This window comes from Zingiber officinale, chromosome 2A (genome assembly GCF_018446385.1).
Source record: "Zingiber officinale cultivar Zhangliang chromosome 2A, Zo_v1.1, whole genome shotgun sequence".
Lineage (NCBI taxonomy): Eukaryota > Viridiplantae > Streptophyta > Magnoliopsida > Zingiberales > Zingiberaceae > Zingiber > Zingiber officinale.
In genome coordinates, this window is record NC_055988.1 from 68,661,119 (window position 1) to 68,671,140 (window position 10,022).

The 10,022-nt window shown below is 34.5% G+C and overlaps 1 long non-coding RNA gene across 1 annotated transcript; it reads right to left on the minus strand.

Annotated features, from left to right (window-relative positions):
• Positions 1-3,732: 3,732 nt before the first annotated feature.
• On the minus strand, positions 3,733-4,456 carry LOC122039690. Its single transcript, XR_006128335.1, has 2 exons — positions 4,156-4,456; positions 3,733-3,912 (listed from the first exon to the last, which is right to left on the minus strand). It is a non-coding gene; the product is annotated as an uncharacterized LOC122039690 (long non-coding RNA).
• Positions 4,457-10,022: the final 5,566 nt, after the last annotated feature.

Genomic DNA, 10,022 nt, shown 5'->3' on the forward strand with positions numbered 1-10,022 from the left:
GCATCCTAATCATGTCATTCAACTAAGAATTACTTGGGTGATGGTCATATCTATGTCTTCTCTTCACTTCATTTTTTTAAATTCATTATTCAACGTCAACCCAAATATATAATTAGAAAAATTTATTGTTCAAAAAAAGTAAAACATTATGAAATTTTTTAAAAAAAAATAGTAAAAGAGAATTTGTATCCAATAGGTAATACTTACAAACAATATGGTTGCAATACTATTATACAATTAGAGAGAATATATCCATGAGCTTGAGTTAGAGTTTTGTCATCTAAGGTAACAACACATGACAAAGAGTAATTGGAAAGAATTGTTCCATCATGATATGATAATCATGGCATTTCAAGTCCATAGTCCTACAACATTCAACATCCACACACATTGAAATATTAGATGGCATACCATAAGGGACACAAATATCTTTCAATACTGAACAAAATATCTTTTTTTTTTTAGCTTTACACATAGAGTAACATGTAGGTGGTAAATACTCTCTACCATCTGATTATGCCTGGAGCCATAATTATTTCTTAATACCTAAAATCTTTAAATCTCTACATACGGTATAATTATCTTTGCTCTTATTGGAATCATCTAAAAGTGTTCAAATAATGTTGTCACAATTTTTTTTTTCAATATGCATAGGGTCCAAATTATGTTAGATTAAATTAAATTCTCAGTATGGTAGGCTAAAAATATACTTTATCTTCTCCACATTTGTTTAATTGACTCTATTTTTATTCTCAAATTTGGTTTTGAAGCATTACTCTTACCAAAAATCACATTCTTGTTTAAGGTCAATTGTAGAATGTCAGATCCAGACAATGACACCAAATCTAACTCACATTGCTCTAGTTTGTCGTAACTTGACATTATTTGAATTTCTAAATCTGGTTGTAGAAAATGATGATGCCCTCTAAATGACCACTTTTTACCCTATTTTGGGTACACTTCATGTATCTATCTTATCAGCATAAGTTGGACATGCATTCTTGGCATATTTATTCCATCCAGACAAACATTCCAAACTAAGAAAGTCGCTAACTATCCAAAGTAATGTAGCCTGCATTTGAGACATTTCTTTGTCACAAGCATCAAATGTGGCACTCTCATTTTCCTACAAATCTTTCAATTCAGTCAATAGGAGACATAAATACAAATTGATATTATTTGCAGCTGCTTTTGGACTTGGAAAATGGGTGGATAAAATAATATAGAATGAGGCTTCATGCATTCCTAAGGTGGCAAATTGTAAGGCATCATGATAATAAGCCAAGTATTATGTGTAGTGCTTTGATTTTTAAATAGATTCAACCCATCAACGACGAGTCCCAAGTGTACATTTCTAGGATCAAATGCAAATTCACAATGTCATTCATCAAATTCCTTCCATAATCAAGAATCGGTTGGATGCCTTAGATTTCCATCCGAAATGTGTTTTTTGAAATCCCATTGCATACTTTCCGACGTCTTGGATGACATGAATAATCATTGCAATATTGGTTTCAAAGGAAAATACCAAAAGACTTTGGTTGGAATTTTAACTACAAGACAATTTTTTACCCACCTTTATATAATCTCCTAGATAATTTCTGCAAATTTTTTTCATTTTGAAAGGTTACACACTTTGCAAGTCTATTCATTCTTACTTTCCCCCAATAAATCATGCAATCATTAATTTGGACAAGCATGTATTTTTTTCATAAGGAAGTCCTAAACTAGAAATTAATTTCTTTGTTTCATAAAAAGACTTAGACACTTGAATTTTAGATGGAAGTACTCAACGAAGGAAGTCCAACAATGTCATAAATGACATATCACTCCATTTTCCACTCACTCATCCAGTATATAGCTGTTGATTCCCTTGCTCTATTAGGTGATAAAAATCTTTCATATTAGACTCCATCGATGTATACCTCATTGATGCACCAATGTAGTTTTCATTACTTATAGATTCTTCATGTTCCAGATGTGTTATGCAATATTTCTTGTACCATGGTTTCATGGCTAGTTAATTTAGAAAGTAGTTGCACTGAATCCTGAAGTTTATTGTTATCATGATCTTGTACAATTAGTTTTTTCCCATGAAATTCCAAATGTGATAATCTTGTAAGATACCATTTATCATCAGATGTTTATGTATTGTCTCTCGATCATGACTCAATGAGTTTATGCATTTGCAACAAGGACATTATTTCGTGACTTCTTAAGCCATATCACCAAATGTATAACATAAAAAATATAAGATTCTCACCCGATATTCATGACTACCATGTGGGATAGTCATCCATTCATTGTGCATAATTTGACCTTGTTTAATAATTTCTAAAAGTTTACACATTGAAATAAGATTTATCAAAAATTAAATAAACTTCATAAATAAACGCATACAAATTTCAAAGAATTTAAGAAACATAAAATACAATTCCTAAATATAAAATTTCAAATATATAAAAAGAGGATTTCAAAAAAAAAAATCATATATATGTGAATGACCTTATGAGAAATCCTTGATATTATTCAACTTAGAGGGGGAAAAAGTGAAAATAAAGTTTAGCATAATAAACAAGCTGTAATAAACAAAATACAACAATAAATTTGAAAAAAATACAAATAACTTGGAAAAAAGATAAATTAAGGGATTCATTAGAAAATTTTACAAATCTATCACCCCAACACAAACGCTAATTGATTACAATTTTATCATCATTACCACTTAAAAAAATTGTCATCCTATGAAAACTAAACCAAGAAATTACTTCAACAAACAAAAACAAGGACAATTTATGATGTACATGTGGAAGGATGATGCTAAGATGCAATTAATTTGATGTGTCACTTGAACAGAGAGAGGGTCGTTAGAATTGTGAAAATAATATGAAATACGTGCACCCCTTTTTTTAATCTCATATACGACATTTACGAGCGGTCTTAAACTGCTCCTAAAAGCAACTTATATAATGTATCCAACAACAACAGTTTCACAACCTCTTAAAAAAAGACCAATTGCAGTGGTTAACTTTGACCGATTTTGCTAGTTCTATTTTTCACTACAAGAAAAAAGCCTAACAACAACGGGTTTTCACCGTTGTCGTAGCCCCTTTCGGACTGTTGTTAAAGGCCGTGTTGTTAAAAGGGGTGCCCAAAGACAACAGTTTTTAACCGTTGTCTTTGAAGGCAAAGACAATAGTTTTACAACGGTGAAAAACCATTGTCTCTTCCTTCAAAGAAAACAGTTTTTCACCGTTGTCTTTGAGTGTCTACCTTTAATAACAGGGTCTTCAACAATAGTTTTAAACTATCTACGACAACGGTGAAAAACCGTTGTCTTTTTTAGATAAAAAATAAAAAAAATTAATACACAATTTTCCAATATTATAAATCATTAAAAATACTAAATTTCAAAATAAAATTTAATATACAATTTTCTAACATTCAAAAATAATATCTATAACATTCTGAAGAAATTTCATAAGCAACCAACAAAATTTCATAAGCAACCAACAAAATGATAACACTATTAAAACAAAGGTAGAACAATATAACACGAGATTTTCTAATCTGTTTTGACTGTTGAACTTTTGCTCCTAATCTGTTTCAAGGACCGCAGCGCTGCTACGGTGCTCTTCATGTATAAGCTCTGCATATATTTAATCTCCTCCAACTCCGAAACCCTCCCACCTGATTGTGCCGGCTTTGGCACTCCATTTTGTCCGTCTCATACTGCTGAAATTGACAGGTTGTTGCTGGGGAAGAAGTGGTCGAGCATAGCCACACACTCCTTCACGAGTTTGTATAGGAGATCAGTTGTAAAGAATGGCTGCTGCAGCACCTTTTCGATGAAGGGCTGCCTGATAAGTGCTCCTGTTCTCTTGTCATACTTCTTCAGTATTTTCACTAGACCTGAATTCATCACAACAAGAATAATAAACCATCTAAATGAGTGCACAAATTTAAAAAAAAAAAGAACCAGAAGAAAGGACAGAACAGTTAATCAATAACACTTAGATAATTGTAAACTATAATTAGGCTCTGATCATGACTATGCTAACATAAGTTTCCTTGTTAACAAATTGAGAAATAATGGTTTGGAGAAATTAACAAACAAGACATGTAATATCTAAAACAAATGGGAGAGTTTGATACCTAAATAAAATCAACCTTGTTCAGTCAATGTAAAATCAGTTAAACTGCATTGGTAGTAGGCAAATAACATAAAATTTTCTGTTGTGGAAGTTATAATGAGAGTGGATTGATTGTTTCACCAATGACAAGAGAAATATTACTGTGTGATTTGAAGAAGAAATCCAAACATCTATTCTGCTGAATGCTAATTTATCATAACCTAGCAAAACAAATTTACCAAGCTACTCCAACACCCTTCTTAATCAATCTGATCAATTAGTAAACATGATTGTAGAATAAAACCCATAAATTGCCTCTGAAGTGAAAGTGCTAAGTTTATACTGGACTGAATGTAATTCATACACCATATGGATTGTTTGCAATGAAAATTACAAGCTCCAAAAAAAAAACAAAGGTTTGGAACATAAAGGGATATCAATCCATCACAACTTAGATTGTTTGGGGGATCCACAGAAATGTATTAATTTACATGTTAGAATACTGAAAATAAGCTACAGTGAAATCTTTAATGTGTACCATGGACTACGTAAGAATAGATCAAGAAAAAGTTGAATTCTTACGGAAACCTACCCTGCAGAAAATTATACACCACCAGTTGTCAACATATCCACTTTATACATAGAAAATGGAAGATATATATACATAAAAGAAGAACATTAGGAATGTAGAAGCATGCTTACTGCCAAGGGTCATCTCCAACAAGCATCATATCATCCTCATTATCAGTAAATACAATCATCCAATTTTTATTTGGAGCCATCAATTCTCCTTTGAATTCAAATAGTTGATCTAACTCCTCGATCAATTGGTCATAACCATCAAACTTTGTCAAGTCAACAGATCTTCCAAGTGCAACACCTTGCTTATGAACCTGATATCAAAATGGAAACAGAATCATCTTCTCCAATAAAAAAGTGGTACATTCTATAGCATGACATTCTTGATTTACTAAGGGACTGAATGGAGATGGACACTACACATTAAGTCAAATCTGAAAATGTGATTTAAAATCATTGGATCTTGCATATACACCAAAATTCAAAAAGCAAAGGAACTAGAAAGATATTAATCAGTCAGAAACGAAGAACTAAATGGATGTTACTGCAAAAGGGAGAAATCATTTGATTTTAATGGAAGTTATCAGTTCTAGCATAGGCAGCATAAAGACTGTTGAAGAGTCACAGAGAAGTGGAGGGGATCGTCTTCGCCGTCGGCGGAGGAGGCGTCAGGATGCTTCTCGGTGAGGGCGCGGTGGGGGAGTTGTGGCTGGCAGTTGAGAAGGCGGCACCATATGTTTTTTGGCCAGACGGATCTATAATAAACGATCACACAACCAAACTCAACATCCCAAACAATGTATACAATCAAGTCAGGAGTGAAGGAAGAACGTCCGGAGGTGAAGGTTCTTGCCGGAGAACCCCTCCGGCAAGGTGGAGTTGGTCGGATCTGTCACCGAAGGTTGCTGCCCCCTGCCGAGTTGTTGCTGCCGCTCGCCGCTGGAATCTGAGAAGAAGAAAAGAGTGGACTGTATTGGCTGGTCGGCCGGAGGCAGTGAAAGCAAAGGAGAAGCCGCCGGCCGGAGAGAAGAAAGAAGAAGGAGGCACGGTGTGGGGAGTTGTCGCCGCTGCCCTAGCTTGGCGCGAGGAAGAGAATCGCGCGAGAAGAGGGATTCCAGGGTTCTGTTTCGTGCGTGAGCAAGAAAAGGGGAGGTGGGTTTTCTTAATGGGTTCGGGTTTTGGGTTAAGGGGAGGAATCCGAATCCAATAACCTAAGATTAAAAGTGGGCTTTTGGATTTTGGATATTGGGTTGAGAAGTTGAGATTTCGGGTTAATGGGATCCGGAACCATTAAGAGGATGAAATTGGACTTTTGAAATTGGGTTTGAAGAATGGACTTTTGGATTGGATTTGAATTGGAGCTCCACTTCTTGAATGAACCCTTGGATGCCTTAAGCTCTAAATCAACGGTCCATATCACTTTTAAATCATGATGAAAGGCTGGATCACTTAGATCTGAATGAAGGGGCAGGATTTCACTGGATCTTGATCAACGGTCCACATTAATTTAGCTTGATCTTCCTCATTTGACCTCCAAATCAAGTCAAATTTGATCCGGTTCAACCCTAATCCATGGCTCTTTGAATTTCCTACAAAACCACATCAAAATATGCAATTAAATTCCACAATTTATAGAAAATTTATAATCAAGTCCAAAATGAATTCATACTCACAAAATATAATATAAACACCAAATTAAGCTTGTGAGAAGGTAAAAATACTAAGTCTAAGAGCCAAAATAACTAATAAAAATGCTCATTATCAGTGACCTAGCCTCACGCGAACAAAAAAACTCTTTGTTCGTGAGTTTTTTTTCGTGAAGTTAAAAAAAACTATTATTTTTTGGGGATTCAACAACATTCAATAGACAACAGTTTAATAAAACTGTTGTATATTATCATGTAAGCAACGTTAAAAGACAACAGTTTTTTAAAATCGTTGTCTTTGATATACATTAGACAACAAATTTTTAAAAATCATTGTCTTTGACATACATTAGACAACAGTTTTTTAAAAACCGTTGTCATTTAAAAAAATTATGGTGAACAACAACGGTTTTCAATAAAACCGTTGTTAAATGGCAAAAAGACAACAGTTTCTCGAAAAACTGTTGTCTATTAGGTGTGGTTAAATCTAAAATTTCTTGTAGTGTTTACAATCATTTTATCGACCGCTTCTAAAATTTTGATTCAGATACTAAATTTGAATTGTCTTTGTTTATGCAAGGTTGAACCAATTCAATTGTATTATTTACTCACCTGCTCTACTTAGATCAGTCTGCCTTCGTAGATCCTTCGTTTAATATCAAAGCTTAGGTCTCTTATTTCAAAAAATAATATCTTAGAGCGATGGTTGAAATCAACTTCCATCCACCTAAATTCAACATAAATTTCACAACTTTGAGAACAAACATACAAACCTACTTTTGGGTCAACTTTGAAATGGCATTGGTAATGGAAGAAAGATATGCCATTTCAAGGGTCACGGATGGTGAATTAATAGAGATGAAAAATGGACATAAAAGCAAAATAATGAATACATGGCCGATGGAAAGACCGCATTTTCTTTGATGTCTTCTCCAGTAAAAATGAATAAGATTGGAAATACAAAAGTACAAAAAGAGTTATAGAGACAACTAATAGGATTGAACTAAGGCTTATTAGATTCAAGATAAGTAAACAAAGAACTTCTATGCAGGGACGAATCTTCTTAATTAAGCGTCATCCTGAAGTAAAAAAGTTTCCACTATTAGATTTATTACACATTGATTTTTTTATTAAAATTTTTTTTTACTTAGCTTATCCCTTCCACACCCAAAGCCAAGCTCATCTCCTTTTCCTGAATCCGTTGCTGCTTCTATTAATACAAATTGCAACCTTTGTTTCTTCGCTACAATTGATTGAAGCACTTCACAACTTTGTTTTTCTTCTTGATGTCTTTCGGGACCATGTGTGCTACTCGATTCTTCATCACTCTTGGATGATTAGGATGAGGAAGAGGAGGCACTTCTCCCTAAGGTGCATTTGGGATGATACATCCAGTTATCTGTAATTTATCTCCTCTGTGTTGACCTAGAGATGAGTTGACGAATCGCCTTTTGCTGATCCCATAGGTCATCTGAGTTGGTATATGATAGGATACTTATCATATGAAGTCATGGGGTCGAAACTCAGGATAGTCGGGGCGTAAATCACCGGTCCCTGTGCAACTCACCCCACTTGTCACATGCTCGCTCAGGATGCTATGATTTACCTCCCTTGTGATGACCTTGGGTCAGGTGCGACGGGAGCGCTGGGGGCGAGCGATTTCGCCTTTTTGCCACATAAATACTAGTTTTGATTGCATCTTTAAAGGGATGTGTTTACGGCCCTTTAAAGAAGCAGATCTATCAGCTTGAAAACTATTGTTCACCAGCAAATCTGGCGTAGTTGGTTTTTTCATAAAGAAAAAGATAAAGGCTTGCGTAGAAGAGCATGAGCACCACTGTGGAATGTTCTCTTCGTGCTAACAACATCATCTATGTGACTCATCTGTCTTATCACCGTTCCTTGGCTTTGGTAGGATTTTCAGACAAAAAACTGAACAGGCTATAAAGTCACTCTCAACAAAAGCTTATCATCTCTTTTCCATGATAGCTCTCTTTCACCATCTATATTCCCAGTGATGATATAGTGCAAGTAGCTAGTACTTGTCAGTAGTCTCTGCAACACCACAGGCTAACTAGCTCATCCTACTAGCTCGTTTCAACTACTGAAACAATCTTCAACATGATGCTTACATTTAAGAAGAAGTCGATCCATTGCGGCCAGGAGTGAAATGGTGGAGGTCAGGCTCCAATTAATACCAACCAACGAGTTGTTCACTTCACTCTCAATAAAAGCTAGAGTTGTTTATCTTCATGGTCTTTGAACGTAGTCTGAAGGACTGCCGACTGCATGGGCGCATGCATGCATGAATGGCGTGGTAGAATGTAGGGCATGGCACGCTGTTGCTGATGTGAACTAAAGGCGCAAAAAAAGGTGTCCTTTTGACGTGCATGCCCCATGCTTTTCGTTTGATCCATCCACCATGAGCTTCCATTTGCTGCTCAACTCGACTGCAATGTGTAGGTCCTTCTTGCCTGATGATCGATCATTTTATATAAACATATTTTTGCATGCAATGAGCTTTAACTCATGCTTTTCTGTAAAGATAATATTAATGAAAGTTGAGTTTTGTGAGTTAAATTTGGAAATATATAGTTTCTGTTTGTTGCTCAGAAATCAATTACTCTGCCAAATCCAGTCTGTACAGTAGCATAATTGTTTGCCATGCTTGTCCTCTTGTCCATTGATGTATATTCATTCATCTATACTTTCTCTTGTCATTATTATTTACCTATCTTACAACTGCAAGATTATAATTGATATGCAATTAGTAGTAATTACAACAACTATAATTCTATAGTTGTTACATAATAATATTGACTAATATGTAGGTTACACAATAACTTTATTATTGCGTTAAGACTTTCCTTCATAAAGCTAACTAGTATTGATAAAAATAAATTTTTTTATATGTTGTAGCTGTTATGATTTGTAGTTGTTATAATATAGTATGAACTATATTATACATGAAGTATCCATATTACATGAACTATGAACTATGACTATTACTGATACAATATAGTATTATCATGTTCATCAAAGTCGAAGTGTTGCCATAATATTTTTAAATATAGTATTATCATGTTCATCAAAGTCGAAGTGTTGCCATAATACATTTTATTAGTGTTGGTTAGAATTAAAGTGTCTATGTTATAGCAGTTATAACATGATTTATTTGTATTGATTAGAGTTGAAGTATGTATGTTATAATAGTTATGAATTCGATGTTGTTATAATAACATTAAAAATAAAGTAGTTTTAAAAATAAAAAGACTTGTTTTTTGAAGATCTAAATGGGTACATCAGTGCACAGAGGAGCCCATGATGTTTAGGACAACAGTAGCATGCGAGCAATGAAGCAAAGTAGATGACTGTAGATGAATGTACAGGTGAAGCATACCTTGATGTTTCCTGCACACAAGATCCAACTAACCTGGGGCCTTGTTTTCAATGAAGATAAGGCCCACCCTTGCAGTAATATGAACAAGGAAAAGAACTGGAATCATTACTGACGTAAAATTACAGTTTGAAACATTGGCATTTAACTGTAAGATATTGATGAAATATGCATGAATTAATGCATGGTATCTATGATCACAAAATAAAGAAGGATGCCCTCGGTCCAATGGCAAGGACCGTTTGGTGGTTTTCAGGCATCCATGGA